We start from the raw sequence: 20,480 nt of genomic DNA on the forward strand, positions 1-20,480 counted from the left end.
TATCTCCAATTAACCACCAGAAAACCGGAAGTGGTGCTGTAGCTCACGTGGTAGAGTGCTCGCCTTCAGCTGAAGAGCTCAGGGACAGCGCCCAGGCCCACAGTTCAAGCCCCACGACCAAAAACATCAACAAAAATCAGAAGAGAAAGAACACAAGCTCAGCACAGTGGCTCACACCAGTAATTCCAGCTATTTGGGGGGCATTTGTCTGACATGTAAAGCCCTAGGTTCCATCTCCAGCACCACACACCCACCCACCCCCACACATCACTACCAATCCCCCCTCCCCACATGGACAGTTTGTGAACTCACTGACACATCATAGCCAGATGCATCAAAGGATTCTTTGAATATTTGATTTTTTTTTTTTTTTTTGCCGATTCTGGAGCTTGAACTCAGGGCCTAGGCACTGTCCCAGAGCTTCTATTTTGCTCAAGGCTAGCACTCTACCACTTGAGCCACAGCGCCACTTCTGGCCTTTTCTGTGTATGTGGTACTGAGGAATCAAACTCAGGGCTTCATGCATGCTAGGCAAACACTCTACCACTAAGCCATGTTCCTAGCCTCTATTTGAATGTTTGAAGAATCAAATGGCCTAATTGTCCCTTAGGTTGTTTTAAAGTTACCTTTTAAAGCTTTATATTTACAGACATAGCCATCAGTAGAATTCCATAAACAATTTGCATTCATTTATGTGAAAAATGACATTAGAATCATCTGTTCACCCCCAAATCATGTTATCTTTTTTAAAAAACAGGAAAATAAGATTCAGCATAGGTTTCCTATAAGCCAAAGAATGGTTTGCTCTTTCTGAGTTCATGAGAGACCAGTTCTCTAAGATAGTCCTCCATAAGAGGTAGTTTTGTGCCTGAGAGTTGGGTTACTTACTGGCACCTGCTGGTCAAAACAGGACAGAGCAGCTATTACACAGAAACCACTGAGTCAGAAGAAAGATTCAAAGATAGAAAAATCCCTCTCTGGAAGAGATTATGCATTGATAGAAATTGATAAGGCTCAAGTGCAGACAGTATTTTTTGATGACAAGCAAATAATACACAGGTAAAAATTTTAAATGAAAACACTGATAATGAAACAACTGTAACTGATCTGATGCAGTTGTCAAAAATCTCAGTATCCAATGCACCAGACTACCAATCCACTTGCCGAGTTTTGTTACAAAAGCCAGTAGGAAAGAAAAAAAGTTTATGCTAGGGGCTGGTGGCTCACATCTGTAATCATAGCTATTCAGAAGGCTGATATCTCAGGACCCAAGTTCTAAGCCAGCCTGGGCAGGAAAGTTCACAAGACTCTAATCTCAAATTAACCATTAAAAACTAGAAGTGAAGCTGTGGCTCAAGTGGTAAAGTGACAATCTTGAGAAAAAATAAAGCTAAGGGACAGTGCCCAGGCCTTGAGTTCAAGCTCCAGTACCTTCATATGAAGAAAAAAAAAGAAAAGCCAGGCACCAGTGGATCATGCCTGTAATCCTAGGTATTCAGGAGGCTGAGGTCTGAGGATCTTGGTTCAAAGTCAGCTCAGCAGAAAAGTCTATGAGACTCTTATCTCCAATTAACTTCCAAATATAATGAAGCAATACTGTGGCTCAAGTGGTTGAGCCCAGGGACTGTGTCCAGGCCCTGAATTCAAGCCTCAGTACCGGGGGAAAAAAAAAAGCGTCAGGGACATTGGCCAGGCCTTGAGCTCAAGCCCCAGAAGAGGTACACACAAAAAAAGAAAAAGAGTGAAATCAGAAGCAGTTAACATTAGAAATAAGATTTGAAGATAAGATTCATAGTACTGATTAAACAAGCTTAAGTATTCTTTAACACAAAGACTGATTGATGAAGGTGGTAGTGGTTTTCTAACACAAGTAGTCCCACCTACTAGAGTCATGAATCTATCAAATCTGGGGCTGGGAATGTGGCATAGTGGTAGAGTGCTTGCTTAGCATGCATGAAGCTCTGGGTTCAATTCCTCAGTACCACATACACAGAAAAGGTCGGAAGCGGCGCAGTGGCTCAAGTGGTAGAGTGCTAGCCTTGAGCAAAAAAGTGAAGCTCAGGGACAGTGCCCAGGCCTTGAGTTCATGCCCCAGGACTGGCAAAAAAAAATCCAATTAATGAATCTATAAAATCTTTCCATGTATTCTCAACTAAGTACAGAAGTTTTTAAAAATATATTTTAACTGTCTTCTAGCTTCCATGTCATTTTAGCCTTTAAACCTTACAATATTGAAACTCTTGTAATTCTGTTTCTTTTTGCTTTGTTTTGTTTCCTTTTTGTTTGAGGTAGGTTCTCATTAAGTAGACCAGGTTGGCCTTGAACCTGACCTCCTTCTGTTTCTACTTTCCAGAGTACTGGGAGCATCTGCCACCCTAACCTCACCCAGCTCCTCAGAGGCACTACCCTCGGAGCTTTTGCAGCTAAGCAGGTCAGAGATTTCACACATGAAACTGCACTATTGAAAAAGGAGAAATAAACTATAAACAGACCTTTCTACATGAGGAGCAATGGGTTCTGTAGAACCCATTGTTCTACAGAATGTTATGCCCAGGGTCCATTTGGCAATGCTTACGACGACTCTGAAGAGCTTTTATCTCCACTAGCATGGAGTATATAAAAGAAAGGAGAGTCTAAAAAGAACAACCCTTACAGATGGAAACAGATGGGCTTTTGCCTTCTTATTTCGAGCCAAGAGATAAGGAAAATGAAGAGGTTGACCTGTTTGCAAAGGGACAGGACCAACGAAGCAAATGCATAATGTATATGATATAAAGTTTAATATTTCCTATCTGCATTGTAATTCCCCAACATTAATTATCCACAAGTCTTAAACAATACAGCTCTGTCTCTGTCTCTCCGTGTGTGTGTGTGTGTGTGTGTGTGTGTGTGTGTGTGTGAGAGAGAGAGAGAGAGAGAGAGAGAGAGAGAGAGAGAGAGAGAGAGCTTAAATACCTCCCCTTCCAACTTTTTTGTGATTAACTGGAGACAAGAATTTCATGGGCTGGCTTAGAACTGAAATCCTTAGTTCTCCCAAATCTTAGCCTTCTGAGAAGCTAAGATTACAGGCCTGAGCCAGTGATGCACAGCTTAAGACAGCTTTCTATTGGCTGGACATTGAGAAAGAAGCCCTTGCCCACAGTTTGGGAAGGAAAAGGGTCAGAAAGTCATTTAGTAAGAAACAGAGGTGACAGAGAAAAGCTGCTGTGTATGTAATCAGCTAAATGAGGGAACATGAGATAATCATGATGAACTTGTGACACATGGCAGAGTACCCAGGGCTCCTCAAATATACTGATGGAGAAATGTAATTCCTAGCTTACACACATAACCTGTTCCTGGCTTTTGAAAGGGAGAAGTAATATAGCCTTTCCACTAGATCTCTGAAGGCAAAAGAATTAAACATAGTTTAATTGCTCTATAGAGGTGCCTTTGTTTCTAAGGGCAATAAACACCATCACCAGAAGCCACATGTGAGAACAAATGTGCACAAATGAAAAATTCCAAGTCATAGCACAAAATGAAATGAAAAGTTCTATTTAATTACTCCAAAAAAGTACACCTACCTTTCCTCTATATTAATATTTACTTACTTTATTAATTACTTCAACCTTCCTCTTTAGAATGGATCATTAGCTGTTAAGTCCTAGAATTTTATTTTAGGGCCATCCAGGCTTTTTCTTCAATACTTGAATATTAAGTCAGAAAAATTTAAACTAGAAAATTCAAGTATTGGATTCTAAAAATCTTTCCATTAGAAGCCTTCCCCAAACATAATCCTAAGGGAGGTAAGGTGATATTGCCATAGATACTCATCTACTCTTCATTCTGAACCTGTTGCAGGAAGTACTCCAAAAGAGAAAGTACGTAGCAACAATATATATATTTTTAATGTTGTTGGTACTAGGGTTTGGACTCAGAAGCCTGTGTTTGCTAAGTAGACACTCTACTGCCTGACCTATGTTCCTATCCCTTTTTTGCTTTGTTTAGTTTGAAGGGTGGGAGCATTATTGGTGTTTGAACTCCCTGCATCAAATTTGTTCAGCTTCCTTGTTCAGCCAGTGTTCTATAATTTAAGCCATTTCTCAAGCCCTTCTTTTTGCTGTTTGTTTTTTTGATCCAGAGTTTCACAGGCCTCTGTCTAGGCTGTTTCTGAACTGTAGTCCTTTGGATCTCAGCCTCTTAAGTAGCTTATAGTACAGCTTTGAGCTATTGGCCTTCTACTTGCTTTGCTTACTTTTGAGATAGGGTATCACATTTTTTTGCTGAGGCGCCCTCGATATCAATCCTTCTAATTTATTTCTCTTACACAGGTAGGATGACAAACACGCGCCATCAGGCCTAGTTCTTTTCCTTAAGATTGAGTCTCACTTTTTGCCTGTGCTGGCCTTAAACTGTGATTCTCCCAATATATGTCCCCCAAGTGCTGGGGTTATAGGTGTGAGCCACTATACTTTGCTCCAACAACAGTTTTTGCACTGCTAAACCTTCAGGAATCATTGGAAATTTGATTTGTGATGTGAGGTAGTAGGTGAGGTAGTAGGGGTAACATCTGGTTGTAGTGTTCAAAGTGGATGTCTCATCTAGGAAACTAACAAAGCCAAAAACAGACTGCTGTTTCCCTCAATTAATAAGAGATAAATAATAGGAATCAAGCTACAGTCATAAAACAATACATTAAATCCTCAGTTGGTAGCATTTCATTGTCTAGAGTGACTCACTCCTTTTTTCCCCCAACTCATTCTTCCATTAACAAAGCAAAGTCTTCCTGATAATCCACACTTCTTGGTTATCCATTATTTCTCTATCACTATTCCCTCATGTCATATTTACTGACAGGTTTATGCTAATCCATTGAGAGACAGGCAGGCAGCTTTCTAAGACATGTTAAAGCTAGTGAGACTATTCTTTGTCATAAGGAAAGTCAGATAGCTAAAGGAATATTTGTGGCATACAAATAATAGTTACCACTTAGTATTTATAAGTGTTAGGTTAGAGACCAAGTAACAATCCTTTCCTATAGCCAGTAAGTGGAAATGGCAGCATTCCAACTAGTACACTTTCCTTGGCATGGTTTCACATTCTGGCTCTGTATTTGCTTATGCACCAGCTGTGATCTAATGACAGTGATGGTTCTGAAATCTTGTATTTTGTAGTGGGGTAAAGTAATACACTTAATTCCCACTCATTTAGTTCTTTCACTAAGAGGGTGTTCTGGGATCCTTGGCAGCCCAATGGAAGTAACTGAGCAGGTTCTTGGATTAGCAATCACTTTTATTTGTTTAAACTTACTGATCCAGGAAACACAGGGTTCAAGGATCGTCTAAAGGACATTATCTGGGCCTCAACAAAAGCAGGTTAACAGCATAGATGTGGGAGCCAGATTCTTTATATGGATCCTGCCTCCTTTGCTTAATAGCTTAAAACATTAAGGTACTTAACTTCTTTATACTTCACAAATAGGACTTATAATGACCTCTCCTTTAAGGTTGTTCAGGGTTAGGTGAGATGTTCGGTCAATTCTACAGGCCAAAGGCCATGTAGCTTCAGCACATCATGCACATAAAGCAAAAAAAAAAAAAATCTGAGGCAAAAGACTTTTCCTTTCTATTAATGGAGAAAAGCAGTAAAGGAATTATATGACCCATTATAACAAAGGAATCATGAAGCTCTTTACAAAGCAAGAGTAAGTCATATGTTAGTACTGCCTGTGCAAGAAACTCCTGAGAAATGCAGAAAATGTTGCTACCCAAACTCTATAGTGACATACTGGAGGTTTCCTGCAACACACCTCATTAACTTGAGACCTGATTGTACCTATATGGCATTGATATAAGAGTTGGGGATATATGGAGAGTTAGTCTATTTGCATTGTCAGAAACTGTTTAGCTATGAATAGACCTCAAGAAAAGACAAAAAGTACAGATATACTAGTAGTTTAGCCAGGCACTGGTGGATCACACCTGTAATCCTAGCTACTCAGGAACTGTTCAGGAGGCTGAAATCTGAGGACTGCAGTTTGATTCAAAACCAGACCAGACAGAAAAGTCCCCATGAGACTCCTATCTCCAATTAACCACTCAAAAACCGGTGGTAGAGCTGTGGCTCAAAGTGGGAGCTCAGGGGCAGCAACCAGGCCTTGAGATCAAGCTCCACAACCAACAAAATAAAACAAAAGGAAGTTCAGAGGAGGGAGCAGTTGGCAAAGATAACAAATCAGGAGAATTCTGGATTTATAGCTAAGTTTTTCCTTGGTCTAGGTCAGACCAGGTTTTAGATAGTATATGATAGATACCCAGAGAATGCTAGGGAGCAAAGAAAGGTAGAAATGTGTATGATTTATCAGAGGACCATGATTACAACAGTTGGCTGTGGGCGAAGAGTATATGGGGGAAGTGGTGGGAGAGATGAGAGAGGTGGAGGTGGAGGCTCATCTTTGGAGGAAGCTGTCCCATGAACAAAGTCCTCATTCTAGTCTCACACATCGTTGAGCAGATGGTTCAGACCTTGTCACAAATATTATTCATAACATAGGAGGAGGGGAAAACTACTTTAGAAAATAACAAAATAATGAGTGGTTGCCACAAATTCCTAGTTATCTGAGTAGATCATCATTCTTTATTTAGATTTTTCAACAATACACAGGGGATATTAAACCCAATGACTGAGTGCACAAAGCCATCTGGGACAAGTTAGTATCTTGGCAATACCACAATACCTTTTGAACATCCAAGTAAATGTTCTGATCACATTGCCACTGTTGGGAATGTTCATACACCATATGATCATGAAGCTATACATATTCCAAAGGTTTCCTCCTTTTACCAGTCAAGGGTCCAGATAATAGTTATACAGCTAAATACTTAATTTTTTTCAGAAAAATGTAATAAATCACCCCTTAAAATTCTGCAGCAGACCCCCACTTTCACTTTATTTGATGTCAGTATAACATGTGGAGGAGATGGGGACAAACAAGTCGTTTAAGGATTCAGGTGGACCTGTTGCAACAAGGAGAATTACAAAATGTCATGTCAAAGCAAGCTTTACAATGTTGGTGTGGGGGGGGGGGAGGGGGGTATGATTGGGTGGGGGGGAGGGGGGAGGCTGGGAAGGGAGGTGAAGGGTAAACAAAGGAGGAGGCTGCAATGCTTGGTAAGAAATGTATGCATTATCCTGCCAATGTAATTGTAACCCCTCTGTACAGTATGTTCTCAAATAAAATAAAATAAAATTTAAAAAAAAATTCTGCAGCAGTTTTTTTTCGGGGTTTTTTAGTGCTGGTCGAAGTATGGTTTTACCTATTAAATTAAAAACCAAAAAGGTCACCAAAATCTTTCAGCAAATATTTAACTGGAATAAAATCTTCAGAGAGGGAAAAAAAAAAACAAATAAAGGCTTCATGTGTCCAATCAATAAATACACCTACACCCAGTGATTTTCATTTGGTGGAAATGTCTTCTATCAACAATTACCATCATGGGTTCCAGAACAGGCAAGGCAGGATCTTCTACCATGTGGAGCAAAGGGGGTTGAAGAGCAAGGGTAAGGCTAATCCAGGCAAAAATAGAGCCCCTCATCTCAATCAACAAGCTAATTCATGTCTATAATCCCAGCTATGAGGGAGATTAAGCTAATAGAAGGATCCTGGCCCAACTTTGGCCTTGGACAAAAAGTACAGGAACCTCTGGACACCAGTGGCTCACACCTGTAATCCTAGTTATTCAGGAGGCTGAGATTTGAGGATCACAGTTCAAAGTCATCCAGGACAGGAAGATTAATGAGACTTTTATACCCAGTAAAGCCAGACATGGAATTGTGGTTCAAGTGGTAGAACACTAGTTGAGCAAAAAATGCTATGGACAGTGATGAGGCCCTGAGTTCAAGTCATAGGACCAGCACAAAACAAAACAAAACAAAAGTAACAAAAAACCCCACAAGAACCTACCTGAAAAATAACTCAAGCAAAAGAGCTGGAGGTGTGGCTCAAATGGTGGAGCATCTGCCTAGTAAGTACAATGCCCTGAGTTCAAATCCAAGTGCTGCCAAAAATGTAAATAATGTTGACAGTATATCCTCTTGGTACAATATATTGAGTATAGCACTTCACTTTGGTGATTGCTCTCCCCACAGCATACAACCCCAAGTTTATCTAAATAAACACCATCAGAAAAGTCCTAGCTGAGAGACATCCTACAAAGCACCTGATCAGTAGTTCTTAAACCCATCAAGATTATTGCAAATAAGGAAAGTCTGAATAATGTCATAGCCAAGGAGATCCTAAGAAGACCCTAAGAAAATATATAGGCTGAATATATTATGCATGTGACCCTGTGGTGGGGGGAGACTATTAAGTAAAACTTCAGGAAATCTGAATAAAGCATAAGCTTTAGTCAATGATGATATAATCATTATTGCTTGGGCAACTGTGATGAATGTGCCATGCCAATGTAAGATGTTGATAAAGGGTAAATTTGATATAGGTATATTCAACTCTCTGTTCTATCTTTACATTTTTTTCTATAAGCCAAAACTTCCCAAAGTAAATATATTACATATCCACTATTAATTCTGAAATAATTAGAAAAATGAATCAATCAGTGAATTTGTTTATCAGTATGTATTATGGAAGATACAAATGACACTGTCTAAATACCTCATCAGTCTCAACCAAGCAGAAATTTCAAACAGGAGCTAGGTGTCTGTAGCTCAGTAAACAGCCAAGTAATGAGCCCATTTGACAGAGGCTGTGGGATAAATAAGGAACTAGTATACCTGAACTGCTTAATAAATGTACACTATTCACATATGGGCCATTCGGTACTTTCATTTCTTCATATTTTTGGATTGTACTATCTCTGAGAATAAGTATTCTTAGTGGAGAATTAGAACAGGTTGCATGGACTCTGCTCATGATAACTCTCACCAGTTGAGAAGGTCTTAAAGGAGACAACATTCAGGGAACCGAAGTTCACCTTTGCTGTCATGAGACTCACCAGAGAGTTATTCTGTAGCAGATGACTCCAGTGGGGAAATCAAGTGGAAAAGGGAGACCAGTGAATGTAATGAGAATATCAATTCCTTTGGGAAGAGGCAAGATTTCCCAAAGGAAGTATAGAGTATTGCTTCCAAAGAAGTGACATATAAGGTCCTCAGAGGCTGCACCCATGCCTTTGCCTTATTTCATGAAGAAATAAAGTACCTTTCTTGTGGTACATGGTTAACATATTATTTCATAGTCATTTTATCTCCACCTGGGATCTGTAGACACTCACTTGACCCCCTAGGATATAAGGACAGAATTTAGAGTTCATGAACTTGAATAAGAAAATAATTACATCTTTATGTTCATAATTTGAAACTGAAATTCAGCATTTCTTTCAAGTAAAAATATAGGCAAGAAGCTGGTGTCAGTGGCTCACACTTGGGAGACTCTAGGCCAGCCCAGAGAGGAAGATCCAATACAGTCAATCTCAGTAGAGAGAATCTGGACAAGGTGGCATGCCTGTGTCATCTGAGCAATGACAAGAAATCTAAAATAGACAGATCTCAGTGCAGGCATGCTACTGTCATAAAAATAATGTGCAAAATATAGAGTTGGAGGAGTGGCTCCGCAGTAGAGCACCTGCCTAGAAAATGTCAGGCCCTGAGTCCAAACCCAAAAATGGCAAGCAACGAACTACAACAATATTAGAAATATTTGTGACTTTGTCACCAAAAGAAATTAGATATTTTTCACATAATATGATCATCACTATGATAGTTAACATTCATTTCCATTATGCTAATTTCAACTTTAAAATTTGGGTTGTCATTAGACCCACTGTTAGACTCTGCCATTTAATAAATGGAGAACAGATACATATATATATATATATATATACATACATAGATAAATATATAGTGAATATATGTATATACACATATGTAATTATAAACTCAATTTTTGAAATAATATGATAACTTATTTCAATACGTTTCCTTTGTAATTTAATGTGTTTGGTTTATTTGTACTAGTACTGGGGCTTAAACTTAGAGTTTGGGTACCACCCCTTAGGATTTTTTGCTTACAGCTAGCTCTCTACCACATGAGGCACAGTTCCACTTCCCGATTTTTGGTGGTAAATTAGAGATAAGAGTCTCAGGGACTTTCATGCCTGGCCTAGCTTCAAACTGTTCCTCGGATGTTCACCTCCTGAGTAGCTATGATTATAGATATGAGCCACCAGCACTTGGCTCTGTTTGATTTTAATAATTTTAAGCCACTATCATTATAAGAGAGTCATAGGCTTCATCAAAGGTAACATTACACAAAAGATTTTAATGTTTATAAACCCTTGCCTAGAGTTCAAAATCTGGCATAATCGTATTTTGTATGGCAGCATTGTTAATAAACTCTAAAAGAATCATGCCAATAGACTCCCTACTCATTACCACTGTTCCACCCCCAAAACACACACACACACACACACACACACACACACACACACACACACACACACACACACACACACACACACACACACACCATGCAAACAAGGAAGACTGTAATCTATGAATGTTGTGCCGATACCAACAGTGAAATTGTGTGCAACAGAGCATTGGACAGCCTGGGGTCACACAGAAACCAGAGGCAAGGGTACACAGGGCAGCACAGATACAACAGACTGTTTCTTTCTGCATTAATAGAGAACATAGTCCTTAAGGGCAATAAGGAAAACTGGATCTTGTACCTTGCCACTCTTGTTGTCTACTATATACCTGGTAACAAAAAGGAGAAGTGCAGTACCTGATGGGAAGCACTGTATCTAAGAGCCATTAGTTCAGAGTAAAGCTACAAAAGACTTTCACCAAGGCAGTCCTTTGTTAGTCAAGCATATTTGTCAGTGGTGATTTCATTTTTCATTTTTTAAAATTTTATTTTACCGTAAAGATGCTCTACAGTTACATGAGAAAGGTAATGAGTCCATTTCTTGTTGAGCATTGTTACCCCCTCCTTTGTTTTTCTCTTTAAATTATATAATACACACAAAAGAATCAATATTATATTTACTAAGTTATAAATGAAAATAATAAAAGCCTTTATGAGCCCATCATCTACTCCAAGACAAAGATCATTACTAATGCCAGTGCTTTACTGTTTGTTCCTATGTGTCCCATCCATCTTTCCAGCACTCTCTTGAATACTGGGTTTACCATAATTTATCATGCATATAAGATTCCTCATGAGGTATTGTTCAGTAGTACTCATTCTTGAACTACAAAAAATTAATACTTAACTGCATTAAATCTTTGGTGATTTGGTTTTTCACTATTTTATTTATAATATGAATCTCTGTTTTTGACTAAAGCAATGATTAATTCATTTTAGTCTGCTGAGAAATAATAAGTTCATGTTTCAAATTTATTTATTTTTATAACAACAGAAAATTTTCCAAGATTTTTCTCTTAAGAATCATGTTTCTGTGAACATTCCTAAGGAGAGTTACTGGTTTACAAGCAGGAGAATTTCTCCATTAGTCATAACTAAAGTTACTGAGTCATAGGATTTGCAGATATTAGCTTCATAAGATAATGTCTGTATTAGTCTGTTTCTGTTGCTATAACAAAATACCCAAGGCCAGGTACTTTATAAAGTACTCACAGTGTTGAAAGTATAAGATCAGGTGCCAAATACATTCAGTCTCTCATGAGGGTCTTCTTGACTCTATCACAACATAGTGAAGAAACAGAAAAGATACTAGCTACATGCAGAAAGAGCCAAGTGTGAGAGATGGCATCTCTTTATTAATCTACTCTCATTATAACTTGGGTCCAATGAGAATCATGTGAATCTTTTCCAAGGTCAGTTCCCCCAATGATCTAATCACCTCCCACTAGGCCAATATTTTATCAGTACAGAATAATTAAAGATTGGGGCTTGGAAGGTGGCTCAGTGGAAGAGCGCTTGCCTTGCATGCTCAAGGCCCTGGGTTCGATTCCTCAGCACCACATACACAGAAAAAAAAAAAGCCAGAAGTGGCGCTGTGGCTCAAGTGGTAGAGTGCTAGCCTTGGGCTGAAGAGCTGAGAGACAGTGCCCAGGCTCAGAGTTAGGCCCCACAACCGGACCCCCCCCCCCGCAAAAAAAAAAGAAGAATTAAAGACTATCCACTATCTGAACCTGTGCTGGCCTGCAATACAGAATCTGAGAAAAAGACTGCATGCTTTATATTTAGAAAATTATTCCAGAACGAAGTGGGGAAGTGGGAAAAAGGGAAAATAAAATAGAAAACCCGTAGATGAAGATATTTGTGACTTGGCTGTAGAAAAATATAGCTAAATCTTGCTTAGATATCTAAGAACCTCTTGGAAACAACATACTGAAATACAGATGAGAATTATCTGGCCAAAGATAGAAGGAAAAATTTATCTCTACCTCTTACCTTATATTATACAAGGGTTGACACTTAGGCCTTTCATGCCTTTACATTCTGTAATTCACATGTGCGAGAGCCAGGGCATTCCACAGGTCTCCATACTAAAACATCAAAAAAGTCCTGGAATGAAAAGTGGTAGTGCACTAGCCTTGAGCAAAAAAGCTCAGGGACAGCCCTCAAACCCTGAGTTCAAGCTCTATGACTGGAAAAAAAAAACATGATAGTTTCTGCCACTGTGTTCATTTGGGGCAAGGTTTGTAACTACATATGAGTCTACATATTTGTAAAATGAAAATACCAAAACTAACTCCCAAAGTTAATATGAGGACTAAATGAGATAGTGTAAAGAAAATTACATGGTGCCTTGTATGCAGAAAATGCTTAATAAATACTATCTAGTTTTAATGCTTTGGTGAGTCATCAGCATCTGGGCCTGGCATGGAGATAACTGTCTCAGAAAACTGATCCTATCAGCGTCCCTGAATTGATCATGCTTGAGAGTTCTGGATGCTGACTCACACTTGTAACACTCATAAGTGTTAAGGCCAAAGTGATGGCTCAGTAATTTGCAGTGAAAAATATAACTGTCAGGCAGACCAGACACCCTGACCAGGTTATCCATTCCCCCAAGGCATTGAACATGTGGCATCATACGGTTGATTGCTGAGCATGAAATCAGGAGGAACAGAATTTGTTACCCAATTTAAATGCCTAATAGCACTGGGCTCTCATAGCCTGTTGCATCCATCTGCACAACTGAGTTCATCTTACCGTGTGGGTCACATGATTGGCAGATGAATACAACAGGCAACTTCTTCTCCTGGACAGAGCTAGGAGGTGCACTACTAATTGCTGGCCAAACCCACCAAGAATGTGGGAAACAATGGCCAAATCTTGAGGGTAAACGCAAAGCATTCATGGTATCAGTAAATGTATTCAGAAGCTAGGCTGTAAACATCTGGCACAACTTTGGAGAAGTTAAGAAGAAAACACTTCAGTAAGACTCATTCTTTAATGTAGCTCCAGAGTAAATAGAATATCAGAGAACAGATTATATCTTTGCTTAAAACATGCACTGGATTACAAATTGAATAAACATAAATACAGAGAACACAGCAAATATTACATATGTATGTATACTGGTATATTATATGGAATATAGATATAGATGTAGATATATAATCTTTATATCTCATAAGTGAGTAATAACATCCACAGATGTGGATTTTACTAATTTAACTCTAAAAGGGCAAGTAACATCTTTTTCTCATCTCCAGTTATTTGGAGTGGGGATACTATTTGATATAGTTTACCATTGGATTCATGTAGAAATAATGTCAATGAACTAGAAAAAATGAAATTAACGTGCTTTAAGAAATTTTATATCCTTTGTGAAATAAAATTTTTAGAATAATTAATTCTTTAAGAAATCACATATAGCAAGCATGCAAGCTTCTTTGAACTGGTAGAACAACAAGCTGCAAATCAGTTTTGTGACTGGAGAACAGACACAGAGACAAATGGGCTAACGTGTAGCCTCTATATCCATCTATCTCTATTTTGGGGAAGATTTAAAGAAATCTCAATACTACATCACCCACATCTTCCCATCCTCTGTCCTATGGGCCGAAAAAGTATTCACTTGATTGCAGATAGTATCAGCAACTAAGATTGGGGCTGTCACAGATAAACTTCTCATACAATCATGTATCTAAGGACCTTGACTTGTCCAATGCCATAAAGTCTCAAAATGTCAGAGATCTGTTGCCTGTCAAGTATCTTCCCTAGTCAAGCTGTACCATCATCATCTGGGAACTTATTAGAAATGCAGTATCTTTAGCTGTGTCCCAAATCTATGAAGCCAAAATCCTGAGACTGAACCCCAGTAATCTGGCTCTAACAATTTCTCCATGGTGATTCTAAAGTTTGAGCACTGATCTAGACAGATCATGCTACTTAATCTGCCTGCAACTATGCACCCCAGTTCTGGCTAATGTGCTAAAAGAGAGATCTGTTAGGGAACTTTGAAGAAAGGTATTTGCTTTCTAAAAAGAGAAAATTTCACAAGAGAAAATATTCCTTCTCTTTCTTCCTCCTATTTCTTATCTTTGAACATGGGTTAAAGATACAATGCCTGGAGCTGTTGGAGCCATTCTGAAACCCTAAGGGGAAAGCATTGTCCCAGGACTCTGACATTATAAAGCCAAAGCTATCACCTGTATCAGATTTATCTATTTGCTAAATCCACTTTAAGTCAACTTTTCTGTTATATCCAGAGCAATATATGTACATATGTGTACATATACATATGTACATTTGTATTTATACATATATACATACATGTATGTAGTATATGTAGATGTATGTGTATATATGTACATATATGTATACATATTCATAGTTACTAAATCAATGTGTTTATTTATTTATTTATTTATTTATTTAGGATATCATGTAGTCTGATGACTCGCATTTGTGTACCTGTTGAATTACAAGAATTTTATTCAAGCTGTGAAGGGAAAGCTTCTCTAGTTGGTATTCAATGAATGATAAAACCAATATGTACTGTCCAATTCATTCATTCATTTATTCCCTTATCTTTTCAACACTTCACTGAGCACCAATAATTCAAATATGAGTAAGACTCATACCTGCCTTCAAAGAAATTTTACTAACCTGAAAAAACTTAGCATATAAAGCAAGAGTCACAAGGTGGTAAGAGCTATGATAGGGGTATGCAAAGAAGAGAATGGTTATCAGAGAGGAGACAAACATAATTTGGGGGGCTCTCTAGAAAGGTCATTAGAAGAGGATCATCATAGACATCACCCAAATCTAAAATAGCATCCTACTACAATCCTAGCTATTCAGGAGGGTGAGGTATGAGGATCGTGGTTCAAAACCAGTCTGGGAAGGAAAGTCCATGAGACTCTTATCTCCAATTAACCACCAGAAAACTGGAAGTGGAGCTGTGGCTCAAAGTGGTAGAGCACTAGTCTTGAGCAAATAAGAGCTCTGGGACAGCACCCAGGCCCTGAGTTCAAGCCTCACTACTGACAAAATAAAATAAAATAAAATAGCATCCCTGTGACTTGATTAAATTCTTAAAGTTCAGTACTGTTTTTCAAGGGTGTTTCTTTTCTATTATCACAGACTATAGAGAGAATGGTAATTCAGGAAAAAGCAATTTGTGATTAGGGATCAATCAACTGCCAGTTAAGATTGCCTCACCCATCTTCCTCTGTTCCAGAAAGCAGGATAAAAGACATGGGGGGGCATGCTGTGCTCTGCATATCAGTTGGGATGTTTTCAACAACCAGATCAATTTGTGTATGAAATTAAAACCACCTGTTAACACTGCATCAAACCAAACAATACTGAGGATAAAACCATCAGTTGTCAACATGGGCCACAAATTCAGCATTCCAGAAGGATCTCTGTTACTTCTAAGCAAAAACGACAGCAATAATTAATGCCTATTTAACAGTTACAGAACCGCTTTCCCAGCTTCATCATAAAGAAAGGAAGAACAAGGGAGCTGCGAAGGTGGCTCGGTTGTAGAGTGCTTGCCTTGCATGCATGAGGCCCTGGGTTCGACTCCTCAGCCCCACATAAGCAGAAAAAGCCAAAAGTGGCGCTGTGGCTCAGGTGGTAGAGTGCTAGCCTTGAGCTGAAGAGCTGAGGGACAGTGCCCAGGCTCAGAGTTAGGGCCCCATGACTGAGAAAAAAATTTTAAAATAGAAAAAAAAGAAAGGAAGAACAGTTTCTCTCCTTGATTTTTTAAAGCAGTTAATGTTAGCAACCCTCCCCCCCCCCATACACAGACACATTGCTGGAAGAAAAACTAACATGTAGCTTAGCATTATTAAATCCTCACAAGAAACAGAATAGATTTTCATTGATTTTCTTGCAAGAGAAATAGGATTTGAAGCCTCTTGAAGAAGAAGAAAGAAGAAGAAGAAAGAAGAAGGAAGAAGAAAAAGAAGAAGAAGAAAGAAGAGCAGCAGTAGCCTTCTAAATTTTTCTGGGATATGGTACATTAACAATGTAATATTCTAAAACAGACTAAGACCAGCAATCGTCTAATAAAATTTTCCTGAGGCACGATATATTCACAATATAATATTCAATCGAGTCCTTCACAGAATTGATTCAACATTGTGGTGGCATTTACATGGATTTCTATTCTGTCCACGACTAGATAGGTATGCAATTGCAATTACCTTCCAATTCTAGTATGTCCTGGACTGGGTGGGAAAGGTGGTTCCAAGATCTCAACTCAAGCTGCCGTAAAACATCTGCCACCTCCCCAAGAACGAAGAACTCAACTCACCCTGGAAGAGGATCCCGGCTCAGCCTTCGAGCTCTCCTATCCCCACCTCTAAGAACCCCCAGAAAGAAAGTGTTGGGGGGGGGAGGGAAACACGAAAGAAATTAAACATGCCTATCCCCATGAACGCCGCATCCAGGCATTTGTAGGTACCCGGGAAATTAAGAATATGGCTCCAGAGTTCGGTTTGACTGAGGTCTACCTGGATTTGACAATTCTCTGCTGCGTTTTTAAAATCGAACTTTCCGTCTCCAAAGGAGAGAAGGAGTGGAAAGCAAAGGCAGAGACACAGACTGGAAAACAACCCCCTCCCCACAACAAAAGGCATCAAAAGACAAGAAACTTACCTGATCCTCACTTAGAACGAAAGGCGGCAGCTCTCGCCTCCACAGGGGGCAATCTGTTGGAGGGGGGTGGGGGGAGAGTCGAAGAACCCGAGCTGAAATGCGACCGGGGGAAGGAGGCAAGTCCCGCTCACACCCCAGGGGAGAGGAGTGACTCACTGGTTCGCTCGGAGCCCGCCTCTCGTCTCGCGGCGCCCCTCTCACTCCCCGCCTCCGGGAGGTATCTGGACTGCGCGCCGGGAGGCGGGCTCCTGCCGCCCCTGATCTCGCGGCTTACTGCCCCACGCCCCCAAGCGGCGACTATTGAGGCGCGCTACGCACAGCCCGCCTTTCCAGTTAACCGCGTGCCGACACAGGACCAGAGCCTTCCCCGCCCTCCTCCCTCTGTGTGGCACCCGCCACTCCAGGTCCCGCTGCCCTCAGACTGGCAATCTGAGCGCCACACGCGTACCTTCCACAAGGGAACTCAACAAGGTGCTGTGAAAGCCTTTCCGCAAGCTGTGCCAAACCAGCTCCAGGATGCTGGACTTCTGAACAGCCCTCCCGCCAGACCCCATGATCCTCGGTCTCCCCCTTGTGGTAGCACCAGATCCTCCTCAGCCCAGGGACGCGTGAAGACTCCTCAAGATTCCAGAGGTTTCCTTTTCTGTATACCATCCCTCTCCTCGAGCCCTACCTTTAAGCAATCCTCCTCTTTACTCTCCTTTGCCCATCTGACTTGCTTGCCGCTGGCCGGTGTCCAGACACTTCCACATTTAGTGTCTGTACTTGGGATATTCAAACTCGCAAGTTATTCCCACCTCCTAGAAGACCTCTTCTAGGGTTCTTCTTCGAGTTCTTCCTCTTTCAGATCTCCTCGGGTTCTAGAAAAGTACTATTGGGAAATGATAAGACCTTAGTGAGCCAGTAGACAACTGCTAAATCTGACTTACAGTGGGAAGAGCAGTCAAGTCTCTACCCAAGCTAGGTTTGGTGGTGATGTCTCATTGGGTCACACTAGATGCCACAGGTTGTCAGGACTTGTTGAAGCGATACTTCCAAGCACGGTGCTGGTGTCTCACACCTGTAATATTAAGTACTTAGAAAGATTGGATCTAAGAAGATGCTTGTGTGGAGCCAGCCAGGACAAAAATTCAGGAGAACCTATCTCAACTAACTGCTGACCAAGGTGCACCTGTCATCCGTTCTAATGCAGTAGGCTGAGATAGGAAGGATTGCCACAAAAAGCCAGCTCAAGCTAAAAACTTTGCAAGACTCCATCTGAACAACAAAGATAGGCATGAGGCTAAACTATCACACCAGCTAGGGCAGGGAATATAAAATAGGAAGATCTTATCTAGACTCTGGCCAGGCAAAAGCCAAGAAGCTATCTTAAAATAGCTATATAAAAAAAAGAGCTGGAGGTGTGGTTCAATAGTAGAGCCCCTGCCTAGTAAGATTGAGGCCTTGAGTTCAAACTACAGCACCACTACAAAAAAATAAAGTCACAGACTAAAGGATAGGGAAAGGGAAAAAGTAACCAGAAAAACAAAGTGAAACAACAATGCTGTAAGAAGGATGTGTCAGGGTTTTATAGGAATGAAAAGGAAGGTCACATCCCTTTTTGCAGTGCAGGGCCATTAAAAATTTCACCAAAAAATGACTTACCTAACTAAGTCTTGAAAAACAATTATGAATTTTCCAAGGAAACAAGAATGGGAGAAATACATGGAAGATAATTTACTTGAGTTTTTAAAATTCAGTTCTGCCTTCTCTTGTAATGACTCATTTTTTAAGGCACATAGTGTCTAAGGCAGCACCGGAATTAAGAGTAACAGTTCTAGGAATAATTCTAATTGGCTCTCCAGGATCACACGTACATGGCTGTCTAGCTAGTACAAGCTAGTACTAGCTAGCTAGTACAAGACTGTCTAGCTTGGGCCCATACCCTTAGCTAGTCTTTTGTTCATTGCTTTTTTTTTGTTTTATTTTAACAGAGTTTCTTATTTAACCTTACATCTGATTGGAAAAGTAAAACTCATAAAAGTTAAAAGTCCCAAATGATGTAGACAAAAATAACATGTGAAACATTCACGATGTAAAACAATGTGCCTAACCCTGAAAATGCTCTCATTCTGTAAAAATCACACACTAAAACTAACAAGATTTTTAGAAAAAAAAATCCTAGAGTTAGGATACGACACTCAAAACGTATGCAAAATTTAAAAATTAATATAACAGGTAGTGCTTTGAAGAGCTTAGATACATAGTTTAGTGTGTCTAGAAGACACCCCCTGGTGATATTAAAAATGCAAGAAACTAACAGAAGAAATTGTGGCATTGACACAGTGCAGATGGAAGCAGAACTCTATTTGTTGTTGTTTTTGGTTGGTCGTGGGGCTTGAACTCTGGGCCTGGGTGCTGTCCCACAGCTCTTCAGCTCAAGGCTAGCACTCTACCACTTTTGGCTTTTTCTGCTTATGTGGTGCTGAGGAATCGAACCCAGGACCTCATGCATGCAAGGCAAGCACTCTACCACTGAGACACTTTCCCAGCCCCAAGGAAGCAGTGAGACAGCCATCAAGGTGGGCTGTGTCTGGAAGTAGTGGAATGCGATAAGAATCATGCTTGGTTGAGGGTAATCTCTTTGGAGAGAAAGCCCAAGGAGATTACCACCCTACACACAGGATGCAGAACCATACTTCTAATTCTTTAAAAATAATGGTAAAAGCGTTCCATGCACAACTAACCTAAAGGCAATTCTTTTTATGCTCAATGTTCTATTTCTCTATCAGAGCTTCTGCATTATGTTGACATTGTCCCCCCTTACTTACAAGTTCACATGTTATTTTTATATAAAGCATGTTAGAACAGAAGAAATTGTATATCCATGATTGTTATCAAATATTTAGCAAGCACCTATTACTGTCTCATATTTTTAAATTCCAATTATTTGATAATAACTCTCACATTTGTATTTGATTCAAATATTTTCTCTGGACTCCAGACATCTATTTAGCAGCACCTGGGTGATTAATAGTAATTTCAAACTTACCTTGATATTTTTTTATCTGAGCTTAATAGAACCCAAATCTTGGTAATTTCTCTAGCTTCATGTCTTTTGAGGTCTTCCCTATCTTGTTTAATGGCAACTGAATTGGATAAATGCTCAAGCTAAAAATGTCCCTAAGTCGTGTTTTAATTGACTCTCAATCACATCCTGTACCTAACCCATCAGCAAATATTATCCAGTCTACCTTCAAAATGAATCTAAGCTGGGTGCCAGTAGCTCGCACCTGTAATTCTAGCTACTCAGGAGGCTAAAATCTGAGGCTTAACGTTCAAAGCCAGCCTGGACAGGAAAGTCATTGCAACTTGTATCTCCAATTAACTACAAAAAGCTGGGCATTCT

At 39.8% G+C, this 20,480-nt stretch overlaps 1 protein-coding gene across 6 annotated transcripts in view; it reads right to left on the bottom strand.

Annotated features, from left to right (window-relative positions):
- Positions 1 to 17,158, bottom strand: part of Sytl5 (synaptotagmin like 5) — a 189,734-nt gene extending 172,576 nt beyond the window's left edge. For 5 of the 6 annotated variants that reach the window (XM_070040644.1, XM_070040643.1, XM_070040645.1 and 2 more), the window contains exon 1: positions 17,093 to 17,158. The gene's annotated coding sequence lies outside the window, so the exon portion shown is untranslated. The remainder of the gene's footprint in view (positions 1 to 17,092) is intronic. The other variant, XM_070040642.1, reaches the window with a different exon arrangement.
- Between the last annotated feature and the right edge of the window lie 3,322 nt (positions 17,159 to 20,480).

This window comes from Dipodomys merriami, unplaced genomic scaffold, assembly GCF_024711535.1.
Source record: "Dipodomys merriami isolate MVZ:Mamm:240054 unplaced genomic scaffold, mDipMer1.0.p SCAF_3, whole genome shotgun sequence".
NCBI lineage: Eukaryota > Metazoa > Chordata > Mammalia > Rodentia > Heteromyidae > Dipodomys > Dipodomys merriami.